Source organism: Podarcis pityusensis (assembly GCF_964106645.2).
Source record: "Podarcis pityusensis genome assembly, chromosome: 13".
NCBI lineage: Eukaryota > Metazoa > Chordata > Lepidosauria > Squamata > Lacertidae > Podarcis > Podarcis pityusensis.
This window is the reverse complement of record NC_138038.1, coordinates 31,316,792-31,331,842: the sequence shown is the minus strand read 5'-3', so window position 1 is coordinate 31,331,842 and position 15,051 is coordinate 31,316,792. Positions and strand designations below refer to the sequence as shown.

Below are 15,051 nucleotides of genomic sequence, written 5' to 3'. Positions count from 1 at the left end.
CCCTGGGGAACACCTCCACATGTGGCTGCAGCTACGACTCAAGGATGTATAATTTTACACCATTCTTTCAGGTGAACTATTCAACATATCTCTGACCCTCAGGCACATTCATTTAAATATAATATTTGATGGTCAGAAAGGCAGCTTTTCATCCATTGTCCTATTAACTCCCCACCAGAAACCGCTCTGAGAATGAGTAGATTAGTTCACATGATAGAGAAAAGATTCAGACATGAACTGCTGTGAAAAATTCGTTCTAGGGAAATAAATAGACAATCTCTCTCCCCTCCCCCAGGAGAGTATTCTGTCAAGATAAAATTGTTGGGACTGCATACCAGCAGCCCATGCTCAACATGGAGCTAAAGCATATACCCACCCATGCACACAAACCACCCCCTAGGTAACATGGCCTATAACTGGCATGTCCAAAGTCTGGCCCGGGGGCCCTGGCTGGTTTCAAAGGCCCCCCCCCCAGCAATTTTGAAAAAGCAATCTCTTGCGGCCCCTGAGCACCTGCCCACCAAAGCCGTTTCCTTTTTGCAGGCTCGTCACGCGTTCTCCCCTCTGTGTGGGAAGCGTTGCTAGCCCCCGCACAATTAGGGAGTCGCCAGTTGCATCGCTCCTCGGGTCAACCGATCTGGTCTGCTGGGGCGGGCATGGCTAAATAAATAAATACTACAGTACACTTTCGGGACGTTGATGCTGCAGCGATGGCAGTGGCAGAGGGGTAGCTGCTGCCTTGACCCAGAGCCATATTTATGTATAGGCTAAGTAGGCTGAAGCCTAGGGCCTTAGGGGCCTTAAGGGGGCCTCACCAGCCCACCTGCTCCCTAGCAGGCATTCTCCCCTCTCCCAAAATTGCAAACCCAAGACTCCATGTGAAGGCAGGGCAAATCGAGCCTCTAAGTGTAGGGGGCCTCACCAGTCTGCCCTCTCCCCAGTGCCGCAGTCTCCCCTCTCCCAAAATTGCAAACCAAAGACTTCATGCGAGGGCAGGGCGACTCAGGCCCAGCAACTATGAGACGCAGGGCTAGTCAGTGGGGCATAACTTGATTTTTTTTTTTTTTTGTAGGGCCCGTTCCCAGCCAAAGTCTGCAAAATCTTATAGATATAAATGAAATCCATCTAGATTGACCTGATGCGGGGGCCCCCTTAGGAGCGGCACGCGGGGCCCAATTTGGCCAAATTGCCCCAATTGCCTTAAGGTCAGCCCTGATGAGACTGTGCAGGGGTTGGACTGACAAGTCCTGCACCTTCTAGGTCCTGGTGTCACTATTCAGAGTACAGACTCAAGGACTTGTAATGGAAATAAGGGGGGGGCAATTATTGGAAATCAGTTTTGTCACCTCCCCCCCAAATCCTGGGACAATGAGTCCAGCCACCTTTTATTCACAGTTGCATAAGCACTACACTACAGCATGGCCATAAAGCTGTATGTTCAACCGCTGAAATACACACCCAATATGTAGCAATGGAGATTTATGTTACTGTTTTATGAATGAACACTGTGTTTTATTAACGGACTCTGTATTTACCCAAGAGCCACCAATAGGGAGCTCTAGAATCTGACAGCTAACCAACTGGGTACTACCAAACAGTGACCCCTATTGCTGAAAGCAGGTAACCAGCAGGAAACGCTTCAGCTCAGCCTTTGCACTGTTGACTGAACACCCCCTGCTGTGCAGACAATGGAGAAAACTCATAAATTGTATCTCTTCTTTTGTACTGGCCAACTCTGTCACACTGGTGTAAACCCTGGGGACTTCCGGGTTGGTGCCTCCGGTAATGGCGGAATTCCTCTGATCGGGAGGAATTTGCCCCGTGGGAATCTGGGTCTGGCCGCCACGGCGAAGGCGGAGACCTGCAAAAAATCACAGGCGGGAGAAGCCTGTGAGCGTGGGATTCGGCGGGCACCCTTTGCGCCTCCCCTACTCGCGGGGAAACCCAGTTTCGGGGGTCCGGAGCGACGTGGGGTGAGCGGCGCGGTGCTTCGAATCGTCTGCTTCTTCCACAGAGCGAAGACGCATAGCTGTTGCCGGAGAATGCTGACTTTTTCTTGTGGACAATTTGACTTCAAAGTAATTACCCGTGAGTAGAGCTGAAGCGGAAGAATTGGATTTTTAAACGTTTAATTTGGTATCGTAACGGGGAAGTTCAACACAGGAAGTCCGCCTTCCCCTTTTGTAAATAGACTGAAGCAATAAGGCTGCAAGCTGAAGTCTTGGAAAGCCTTTTGTAAAAGACTAAATTTCCATCAGTAAAGAACATTAACCCCCCCCTTGGAGGCAGGAGAAGAGGGGGGGAAGTTGTGGACTGAGTATGCCTGCAGGAGAGAGTGAAGAGAGCTAAAATACCGCCGCTCTGACCCTGGAAACGGGCTGCTAGCAGGACTGACTTTTTTGGAATGTTCATTGACAGCGTTTAGAACGTTCATTGACAGCTAGCTAAATAAGAGAAATACATTGTTTCTACTGTCTCCGGCTGCTTTTAAAAAGGAGTAAAAGTAACTGAAAGCTGAAACTAACTTTGGATTGTTGGAACTGTGTTTAAAAGAGGACATTACTGACTAATATAAATAGAAACTGTTTCCCCCTAGTGGAAGCCTTTGAAACTGGTTGCTTTATAAGAGCTGGGCTAGGGGAATTTCCAGCTGCAAGATAAAAAACTGTGAGACTCTGGGACTGACATTGAATCTTTTAAGTGTTATGGCAAATGGGAAGGGAAAAACAGACCAGTCAACTGCTGAAAAAACATTAAGGTCTGGGAGGACTTGGCAGCAATCCAGGAGAGGCTCAACATCAGGCCTCCCTGCTTCTTCTTCTGCTGCTTCTGTACCAGTACACTCAAAACCAAGAGGAATGTCGACAGAAGAGGCCTTAGCGGTTGCATTAAATAAGATAAATGATTCACTGGAACAGCTTAACAAGAAAGCAGACGTGACAAATGCGAAAGTCGACTTAAATACAGAAAGTATAAATAATCTGGGACAAAAGGTGAACATTAATACAGAAACCATCCAGAAATTGATACAGGAATCTACTTTGATAAGGCAGACTGCGGAGGAAACTAGGGAGAAAGCCGTCGCTGCTGAATGTAAAGTAACACAACTGGAGAGAGAGAGAGTCCCAGCCCTACAGAGGCAACTTGATGAACATAAGTTGACGCTTGCTATGATTGAACTTAAAGAAAAACAGACGAATCTGAGGATCAGAGCCCTACCTGAATTGGAGAAGGAAAGCTTGACAGACTTTCTCACACAGGAATTTGCTGACTTTTGGGACTTGGATCAAGAAGAGTTTAGAATTGTGAGGGCCTTCAGACTTGGAAGAAGAGGGGAAAAAAGAGAAGAATAGAATAAGGGACTGCTTGATTACCCTTCGAACTAAAGAAGAGAGAGATAGAATCTTGGGTTGGCATTACAAGAAGAACCTAGAAGTACAACAGTCAAGAGTGGAAATTTTTAAAGACGTCCCGAAATGTCTTTTGGATCTTAGGCCTAACTACGGAGATATTGTTGCCCTGTTGAGAAGGAATAAAATTATCTTTAGGTGGGAGTTTCCCCAAGGTCTATCCTTCAGTTTCAAAGGAAGGAAAATAAAAATAAGATCAGTAGAAGATAAAGTAAAGTTTCTGTATAAATACGAAGAAGATCTGCTGAAGGGACTTGAAAAAGAGCAAAGAGCATCGGATAGAAGTTTACCAAACAGGGGAATATTGGATATATCAGCATTATCCTTTGGATTGGATCTCCCAGTGAACGTGTCACCACCACCACCAACAGAAGAAGAGCAAGCATTGGGTGCAGTTGGAGGAATATCAGCGTAACTACATGATGGCGTTGCAGGTTTCGAGCTGGAATGTGAATGGACTAAATTCCCCAGAAAAAAGGCGCAGAGTCTTTCATTTATTGAAAAAAGAGCATTTGGACTTGATTTGTTTACAAGAAACACATGTGATAAGGCTACACAGGAAGATATTGAGTAATAAAAGATTGGGCCAAAAATTTATCTCATCAGATAAAGTTTAAAAAAGAGGAGTGGTCCTTTATGCAAAGGAGAGCCTATCACCCAAATTCATATTTAAAGATGACCAAGGAAGATTTGTTGCAATTGAAATTCAATCACAAGGAGAGAAATTCTTGATTGTAGGTATATATGCACCAAATGAAGGAAAATCAGAGTTCTTTAAGAAGCTACACGAGACTCTGATGGATTACATGGACTATAATATGATCTTGATGGGAGATATGAATGGAGTGTTGTCTACAAATATGGACAAGGCACAGAGACAGGTAGTCACCAAAGATGGTAGACTACCAAAAACCTTTTTTGACATGACTGAAAATATGGACTTAGTTGACATTTGGAGAATGAAGAACCCTCTGGGAAGAGAGGGAACTTTCTTCTCTGAGGCCAAAATGACATGGACAAGAATTGACCAAATCTGGGTAACCAGGGGATTGGCTCCGAAGATCAGCAAAGTGGAGATTTGCCCCAAAACTTGTTCTGACCATAATGCTGTGAAGATGGAAATGAATTTGACGCCAATTGGTTCCTTTAGATGGAGGATGAACGATACTTTGTTCAGGAATGAAGAGCTGACCAAGAAGGCCCAAAAAACTCTAAGAGACTATTTCAAGATAAACATGAATACTACAGTGGAAAAAAGAGTAATTTGGGACGCAAGTAAAGCGCTTATGAGAGGATTCCTAATACAACAGAATGCAATTAAGAAGAGAACTCAGAATGAAAAAAAGGATAAAATCCTGGGGAAAATAAAGGAAGGAGAGAAGAAACTGAGAGCAAAACCAAAGTCACAGGAGATCCTGAAAGAGATAAAGTTATACCAAGTACAATATATGAAGCTGATGAATCAGGAAATAGAATGGAAGATTAAACAGATGAGGCAAAAGACATTTGAATCGGCAAATAAGTGCAGAAAATTGTTGGCCTGGCAAATGAAAAAAAGACAAAAACTTAATATTATTACGAATTTGGAAGTGGAAGGAAAGAATATACAGAACCCAGTGGAGATCAGGAAGTGTTTTCAGAGGTATTTTAAACAACTTTATACACAGGAGAAGCAGAAAGAAATGGACATTGATCGATTTTTGAAAATAAATGGACTACACAAAATCTCTCAGGAAAAACAGCTAATGTTGAATTATAAAATAACGGATCAGGAGGTGGAAGGGGCCATTCAGAACATGCAATTAGATAAATCTCCAGGACCAGATGGTTTGACTTCAAGATATTACAGATCTTTGAAAGAATGGTTAATACAACCTTTGAAGGAAGTCTGCAATGAAATATTGGAAGGGAGAAAGGCACCAGAGTCGTGGAAGGAAGCTTACATTACACTTATACCGAAAACAGAGACTGAAAAGACACAGCTCAAGAACTACCGCCCCATATCGCTGCTTAATGTGAATTACAAAATTTTTGCAGATATTTTGGCTAAAAGATTAAAAAAGGTGTTAGTAGAAGAAATTCATAAAGACCAAGCGGGCTTTCTCCCGGTTAGACATTTGTCTGACAACATGAGGAATATAATTAATATTCTAGAAAAACTACAAGTGAATATCAATACTAAGGCAGTCTTGATATTTGTGGATGCAGAGAAAGCCTTTGACAACATTTCTTGGAGTTTTATGAAGAAGAATCTACAGGGGATGGGGGTAGGTCAAGGTTTTGAAAATGGTATAGGTGCAATTTACTCAGAACAAAAGGCAAAATTAATTGTGAACAGTGTAGTGACAGAAGAGTTTAAGATTGAGAAAGGGACACGACAAGGTTGCCCAATCTCTCCATTGCTCTTTATATCGGTCCTTGAGGTTTTGTTAAACATGATTAGAAAGGACCAAGAAGTTAAAGGTATACAAGTGGGAGCTAAACAGTACAAACTGAAAGTATTTGCTGATGACTTAGTTTTGACTTTACGGGAGCCAGAATCTAGTACTAAAAGGGTATTGGAGCTGATTCAAGAATTCGGACAGGTAGCAGGTTTTAAGTTGAACAAGATGAAAACTAAGGTTTTAGAGAAAAACTTAACTGCGAATGAGAGAGAGGTTTCAGGAGGAGACAGGACTAACATTGGTTGAGAAAGTGAAATATTTAGGGGTTAACATGACTGCTAAAAATGTGAATTTATTTAAGGATACTTATGAAAAATGTTGGATTGAAGTGAAAAAGGATTTAGAAATATGGACAAATTTGAAGTTATCATTGTTAGGCCGAATTGCTGTGATAAAAATGAATGTGCTGCCAAGGATGTTGTTTTTGTTTCAAACACTACAAATTTTGGATAAGATGTATTGTTTCAAGAAGTGGCAGAAAGATATTTCCAGATTTGTTTGGCAGGGCAAGAAGCCTCGAATAAAATTTAAGATATTAACTGATGCTAAAGAAAGAGGTGGATTTGCCCTGCCAGACCTTTAACTTTATTATGAATCAGCTGCTTTTTGCTGGCTGAGAGAATGGCTGCTTCTTGAAAACACGGATGTGTTGGATCTAGAAGGCTTCAATAATGCATTTGGCTGGCATGCATATTTATGGTACGATAAGGTAAAAGCACATAAAGCGTTTAAAAATCATATTGTTAGAAAAGCATTGTTTAATGTTTGGATAAGATATAAGAATTTGTTAGAAAAGAAAACCCCAAGATGGTTGTCACCAATGGAAGCGAAGGCACAGAAAAAACTCAATATGGAGGCCAAATGGCCGAAATATTGGGAAATTCTGGAACAAGATGGAGACAGAATAAAATTGCAGAGCTTTGAAAAATTGAAAAACAAAGTGCGAGATTGGCTCCATTATTACCAAATAATGGAGGCATATAATTTGGACAAAAAAGTTGGTTTCCAGGTGGAAAAATCAAAATTGGAAACAGAATTGTTAGATCCAAAAATCAAGAATTTGTCAAGAATGTATAACTTGCTGTTGAAATGGAACACTCAGGATGAAACGGTGAAATCAGCTATGATTAAATGGGCACAAGATGTTGGACATAACATAATGATGGCTGACTGGGAACAGTTATGGACCACAGGTATGAAATTTACGGCATGTAATGCTTTAAGAGAAAATTTAATGAAAATGGTTTGAAAATGGTATAAGTGCAATATACTCAGAACAAAAAGCTAAGTTAATAGTTAATAATGTGGTAACAGAGGAATTTAAGATAGAGAAAGGGACACGACAAGGCTGCCCAATTTCCCCATTGCTTTTTATTTCGGTCCTGGAGGTTGTGCTAAATATGATTAGAAGGGACCGTCTGATTAAAGGTATACAGGTCAGAGCTAAACAGTACAAATTGAAAGCTTTTGCAGATGATTTGGTATTGACGTTACAGGAGCCAGAATCTAGTACTAAAAGAGTATTAGAATTGATTCAGGAATTTGGTCATGTGGCAGGATTTAAGTTGAACAAGTTAAAAACTAAGGTGCTTGAGAAAAATCTAACACCGATCGAGAAAGAGAGGTTTCAGAAGGAGACAGGTTTAACATTGGTTAAGAAAGTCAAATACTTGGGGGTTAATATGACTGCTAAGAATTTAAACTTATTTAAAGACAATTATGAGAAATGTTGGTTAGAAGTAAAAAAGGATTTAGAGATATGGTCAAACTTGAAGCTTTCCTTGTTAGGCCGAATTGTTGTTATAAAGATGAATGTATTGCCAAGAGTGTTATTTGTCTTTCAATCATTGCAAATTGTGGACAAAATGGACTGTTTCAAGAAGTGGCAGAGAGATATTTCAAAATTTGTCTGGCAGGGCAAAAAGCCTAGAATAAAATTCAAAATACTAACTGACGCAAAGGATAGAGGTGGATTTGCCCTGCCAGACCTTAGACTCTATTATGAATCAGCAGCATTCTGCTGGTTGAAAGAATGGCTGCTTCTTGAAAACACAGACATTTTGGATTTAGAAGGTTTCAGCAATGTTTTTGGGTGGCATGCATATTTGTGGTATGACAAGGTTAAAGCACATAAAGCATTTAAAAACCATATTGTCAGAAAAGCATTGTTAAATGTCTGGATAAGATACAAGGACTTATTGGAAAACAAAACCCCTAGGTGGTTGTCACCGATGGAAGCAAAGGCTCAGAAAAGGATCAATATGGAGGCCAAATGGCCGAAATATTGGGAAATTTTGGAACAAGATGGAGATAGATTGAAATGGCAGAGTTTTGAAAAACTAAAAAACAAAGTGCGAGACTGGCTTCATTATTATCAGATAATGGAGGCATACAATTTGGACAAGAAAATTGGCTTCCAGGTGGAAAAATCAAAACTAGAAACAGAACTGTTAGAACCCAAAACTAAGAATTTGTCAAGAATGTATAACTTGCTGTTGAAATGGAATACTCAGGATGAAACGGTGAAATCTGCTATGATTAAATGGGCACAAGATGTTGGACATAACATAATGATGGCTGACTGGGAACAGTTATGGACCACAGGTATCAAGTTTACGGCATGTAATGCCCTAAGAGAGAATATTATGAAAATGATATACAGGTGGTACATAACCCCAGTCAAGCTTGCAAAAATCTACCATTTGCCCGATAATAAATGTTGGAAATATAAAGAAACTGAAGGTACATTCTTTCACCTTTGGTGGGCGTGCCCAAGGATTAAGGCTTTCTGGGAGATGATATATAATGAATTGAAAAAGGTATTTAAATATACCTTCTTGAAGAAACCAGAGGCCTTTCTCCTGGGCATAGTCGGTCAATTGGTGCCAAAGAAGGACAGAACTTTTTTTATGTATGCCACAACAGCAGCAAGAATACTTATCGCAAAGTATTGGAAGACACAAGATTTACCCACTCTGGAAGAATGGCAGATGAAAATGATGGACTACATGGAATTGGCGGAAATGACTGGCAGAATCCGAGACCAGGGAGAAGAGTCGGTGGAAGAAGATTGGAAGAAATTTAAAGACTATTTACAGAAATATTGTAAAATTAATGAATGTTAGAATGATGTTGGATTGAAGTTAAGTGGTTTCCAGCTGTAATGGTATAAAAGAATATGGAAAAATTGGATTTTCAATACGTAAAAATTTAATGCCATAATATATTAAGATTAAAGATTAGGATAAAATAAGGAGGGAAAGGAATTGCTGAACTAATAAATTGAACTGGAATACAAAAAAGGGAGGCATGAGGAGGTCCGGGAAACAAGTAAATGAAAGATATGTGATGAAAAGATGGAACTGTTTTTAATTGTGTGTTTTTTTGTATTTTGTATTTTTCTTTTCTTTATTTTCTTTTCTTTGTTCTTATCTATGTAATCTTTTTTTGAAACTTCAATAAATATCTTTTTTTAAAAAAAATTGTTGGAAAAGTAATAAATATTTTTTTTAAAAAAATAAAAAATACACTGGTGTAAACCCTGGTGCACCAGGAACCCAGAATAACAGCAAATAAAATCTGCTCATACGTCAGCAACTGATAAGACTTGTCAGCCTGTTATTCCAAAGTCTTCCTAAATTATAAAGCTCCAAAATACAGGCCAAAAGAGAGCAGGTCTGGAAATAGCGAGGCATACAATGGGCACCACCAGTGAAAAGGCCCTGCTCCGAGTAGCTCCTGCCCTGTCATTTGATAGGGTGCCCACTTGCCCTCCTTCTTGACATGGAATGCTCTCTGTTGGAGTCTCCTGGTCCAATATAAAGACCATTAGAAGGGAGAGCAGGGACCTTCTAAGGGACCTTCAAGTTCCCAACAGCTGTTAATCAAGCAAGCAAGCAAGCACACAGGTCACCTTTGTCACAGGTGTGTCACGCCTATGTCCTGGCCAGGCCTGCACCCAATCTTGTTTCTGTACACCCTTGTTTGTTCTCAGTAACCAAAATCATATTATCAACATATACAAGGAGAAAAGTTGTTTTCCGTCATTTGCAAGGAATCGTACAAACTCTAGTTGGTTAATTGATTTGGCAACTTTCATGCACATGACGTCTGATGCCAATTCCCCCCCCCCCCAAGAGTTAAATGAGATTCAGGTGAGGTTCATATGCCTTGTCGATCCCAGCAGGTGTATAACAGGAAGACACGGCCTGCCCAGGCTGATGACCTGCCCTCAACCACCACATTTCCCCTTCCTCAGAGGCTTCTGTCTCCTTTCTCCATGAGCCTGGGCAGCCCCTGAGTTCTTGGTTCTTCGGTGGTGGTGGTGAAGGGGTGCGCGGTGGGTCAGGCATGGAAGGCGGAAGAGGGCCGAGAGTGGCAGCGGTGAGGCTTGGGCAGCACAGTGCCTCCCTTTCCATTGGAGCAGCCCCAATCCCATTCCTACTTGTGTGCAAGCAGGAGGGGGCAGGGATCCCATCAGAGCAGCCCCGTCCCACTCCTACTTGCATGCAAGCAGGAGGGGGCAGAGATCCCTCAGCTGCAGTCCAGAAGATCTCAGTTTCACACTTCGCATTAGTGCAGGCATGTTTTTTGTGTGTTTTTTTCAATTGAGATGAATACATTGTAAAATCTCAGTTAATGTCAGTTGGTCTAAATCAGGTATAAATATGTTTGGGCACAAGTATACCTGGTGTTATGTTCCTGTTAATATGTTGTGAACTTAAAAGTTGACAGACAACCTTTATTACTGTGTAGTGTACTTTACAATGTTCCTGACATATATTTCAGCTTTCTGGATTTATTTTTCATCTGGCCTTCAGATATGAAAAGCAGAGTGATTTAATTTTAATGATTCTAAGAATGTCAGGCAAAATGGTCGGGCCTCGCGCATGTTCACTTCATCAAATCAGGCCGCAGCTCTGCTGTTGCTGCTGCTGCTGCATGTTTTAGTCTCCATGACAAAGGCTGCTGTAGAGTCTCAGGAGTTGAAGGACCCCAGGAAAGGAGATGCTAATAATAATGGAGAGCTTCTTTATTTCAAGTTTGACCACAGTCACTGTTCTCTTCTGTGTCCTCAACACCTAAGTTAAACCCAACAAGTTCTGTAGGGAGCAATCCTAAAAAAAGCTCAACAATTTGGGGGCAAAATTTTTAAAAAAGCTGAACAACTTTGGCCTGCCCTCACGCATGATCACTTCATCAAATATTTGATGAACTTTGAAAAAAGTTTGGACACCACTGGCCTATGAAGAAGGGAGAGTGCCTGGGCTGCATGGTGAGACCTTGTGGGCCAGCTAAATGCCACAGAACCTTGATCCCTGCTCTAGCAGTTTCTGATATTAAAGTGGAAAGAGCAACAGTTTTGTAAGGCAAGTGACCTGGTCCTTCCTGCTGTCTGGCTACCAGTTTTATCTTATTACATTCTATCTCTGGTGTGAAGGATTCAGCCATTCTATTTGTATACCTATGGAAAGGGGCTCCAGCTTCCTTGGAGATGTGGAAGTGGTAATTTCAGTGAGCCCTTAGACTGTCCTAGGAAGATTATTTCTGTGCCCCGAAGAACTGTGACAATTTCTGAATTAATCTGAGAGAAACTCATCAAAACATACTCATATCAAATTATTATACTAGTGTTGTGTTTCATTTTTTTTCCAAACTTGTCTGTTCATTGCAGTTGCTCTTCTTTATGAAAATTCAGTATAAGGAAAAGAAGAGAACTTTTTGTGGGGGAACTTGGCTGTTTATATGACAGAGTCCCCAGGTAACTCGAATAGCTAGTGGGTGGATTCTTTCTTTTGGTCAAAGCACTCTGGCAAGATCTGCTGAGATCGGGAGTTTGGGATGCAATAGCTCTTTTGTTAAGCCAGCTGATTCCTGACTCATTTGGGTTCAGCCAGCATTAAGTCCCCAACCCTGGCTCAGTCAAAGGTGTAACTTGCTCAACCCAGTTCGACCAGGACTCAGCCTGCTGAGCCAAAACTAGCTGAGACAAGGCCGGTGTAACTTCCCCAAATAAATCCCGGTGGCATGACATGGGCAAGACCAAGAAGGGAGAGTTTATGCTGGATTCTAAACCCATTCATCTAGATCACGGGTGTCAAACACAAGGCCCGCGGGCCGAATCCGGCCCTCCAGACCTCGTCATGTGGCCCGTGTAGCCACCGCCGGCCGCCAGCCTTCACCTTTTATTCTCGCTTTTTTTTTTTTTTTGACACAAGAAAGTCGCCTCTTCAGCACATGCGCGGCAGCCTACAAGCCAGAGAATGTCTGCCCTCTAGCGGCGCCGGCCGTTCTACACAGGAAACCTCCACTTTACATGCATTCAGGAAACCTCCACTTGCTTTTATATTGAGCGCATGCCATCCTGTGATGTGACAGATCCAACGGCTGCCTGAACCCTTCTCTCCTGTACTGTAAGTACATATGATGTATGTGGGGGGGGGAGGGGGGTCTGCTTATAGTCCTACAGATACAACATAGTCCTACAGATACAACATAGTCCTACAGATACAACCGGCCCTTTGAGGGTGACCAAACTGCTGATGCAGCCCCCAATGAATTTGAGTTTGACACCCCTGATCTAGATCACGCGACCTGGCCATCTGGCATAAACACACCTTTCAGGGGTTGTTTTCCATTTGGCAGGCTTAAGTAGAGCAGCAGCTCTGCTTCTAAAATGAGCCTCGGATCTGGTTAAACTTCATTCCAGTTTAACTTTGGTTGGCTTTACTGTAGCTTTTTGTGCAAAGGGTTGCTTCCTAATAAGCGATGGCATACTTTGAAAAACAGAACTGCAAAAATTAAACATAGCCATTAAGCCAAACTTTTAAAAATGCATTCATAAAAACCTCAAAGGAAGGAAGTGTATTTATCAAAATAGATGTTAGGCTGAACCAGTGTGGTAAAGTCTACAGTAAATCTAAGTGCTATTTTGGGGCTTCATTACCTATTCCATTCTCTCCTTTTAATGCCCTTTTAATATTTTAGCTTATTACTCAAGTTCACCTTTCAGAGCAGTAACAACAGCAGTCTTGCTCATGAGAGAGTCCATGTCAGCAAACATCACTAGAACAACAGAATAAAAAAATTCTGAAAGTGATCAAAACATTTAATAAACATTATTGTATCTTAGTCCCACCTCCCTGTCACTGATATGCAAATTAGCTGCCCCCATCATCCTGTTTAGCAAGCATCTGAAGTGCCCTGTCCATGTGCCAACATACTGCATAGAGTGAGCGTGGGAAAGCTGTGGCCCTTGAGATGCTGGTGGACTCTGTCTCCCATCTGCCTCAGCCAGCATGGCTTAATGGTAAAGGAAAATGGGAATTGTAGTCCAGCAGCAACTGGATGACCACAGCTTGATGCAGAATCTGAGGTCAATCCACAATCCTGGGACACTTCCCAGCCTGCACATTTTCCCTGGGGAAAAGGCAGTATTCATGCAACGTTCATGACAGAAGGAAGGATTTCAAGTCTTCCAAGTGAAAGGGAAGGCTGGGGAGATGATCTGTAAGGTGTTCCTTTGGGGAGGAGAACCTACAAAATTGCTCTCCGTTTGGACTGACTACTTCAGCAGCACAGAGATGAGGGGGTGCAAAGCAAGGCATAACAGAGAAAGTACTATGGACAAGGTTCATTGCAGGGTTCAGCCTGGGGACTCTATTAAAGCAGAGCTGTTGTTTCATGGGAACTTCCCTGTAGCTAGTTTGGCCTTCTATGAGAGGTACCAATTCCTTTTAAGGGACTTTAATGAACATTGACTCTGACGGTGAAGGACGCTGGTCCTCTGAGCAGCACAACCTCAAAAGGCTGGATAGATACCAGCACAATACCATCTACTACTGCAAGTGCTTCTGATTTGGTAGTTACATCTCGGACATCTTGTTTGGACAATTTGCTCTCCCTCCTGCCGGGAATCCGTGGTCACAAAATTGTATGCAGCATAAAAGTGCTTTCAGTGTTTCACCAGTTTTAAAAATTTCACCTGCTCATTCACACGTTTGTGTCTTGGGAGGAATGAGTGTGGGATGTAAAACTGCAGTCAAGTACAACATTCCTACAGTAGACATGTGACTTGAAGAGGGTGTGGTCTGTTGTACGAGCATGGAGGAGCACGTGGCCTCCATGTTCTGATCAGTGTGTATTAAATAATATATCCTCTCCTGCGTCCCTAATCATCCCCACAATGAGGTGTGTAATAAGAATGCCTTTGTGAATGAAAAATATTTAGGAGCCAGGAGGGAAGTTGCCAGAGGTTGGACTGCTTTTAAACTGGTGTTGGGAGCCTCCAGTCCACAGGCACACCAAGGCCCATCATGTCTGCTTCTTTGGTTGACCAAATTATGGGAGCCCTCTCCAGCCATCCTACACCTGACATCCTCAGCTTATTTCTGATTTTAACCTTTTAATATGGTTCTTATTATATGGTTTTATGTACCATTGTTGTAAACCACTCTGATATATACATATGAATATCAGCATATAAATATTTTTCTAAATAAATAAAGCCAGGCCTTCAATGGAACAATTGGGAGCTTCATGTGGGGCCTCAGTTGTCCCTTTGTAGGAACAAAGCATGCCTTGCTCAAGGAGAAGGGAGAAGTTTCTCCTTCCCAGTGTAGCTCTCTGAAGCTATGTTGTGCTGCTCCTTTGAGTCTTTAGTTTTGAAGGTTGAAAGGTATGTCATGAAGCGGCTTGTGAAACATAGGGTGGACAACCCCCCCTTGCTTTGTGGTTCACATGTTTGGGAAATGTATGAAGGAATTTTAACAGAATTATGTCATGTGATGGACAGGTGGGTTGCCCTGTCCATCTATCAAAGCTGGCTAATGGGGTTGGTCTTCCAGCTGGGGATTCCAATATAATTGTATTTCTATCTGTATATCTATTTCTCTACTCATTTACATAGAATGTGGTCTTTGTAAACATAGCACACACTGGGTGGCTAACATATTATAGAAATACGGCACAATACAAAGCAACACAATAGCTCGACAATTTATTTGGCAAAAACACAAATAACATTTTTAAACATAGGCATGTTAAAATAAGCAGCACATGATTTAAATCTCAGAGGACAAAATGCTATCCATTGAAGATGTCCATTAATAATATGCAGACACCTTTGCTGTATTGTTTTCAGCACCTGCTATAAAAACTTCTGGCAAGCCAACCAGATGGCATGAACCCAAGCCATT

The 15,051-nt window shown here is 41.8% G+C and overlaps 1 protein-coding gene across 2 annotated transcripts in view; it reads right to left on the bottom strand.

Moving 5' to 3' along the window:
• The window catches only part of LOC308461140 (uncharacterized protein), a 50,553-nt gene that overhangs the window by 31,817 nt on the left and 3,685 nt on the right, over positions 1 to 15,051 (bottom strand). The gene's annotated exons all lie outside the window — the stretch shown is intronic.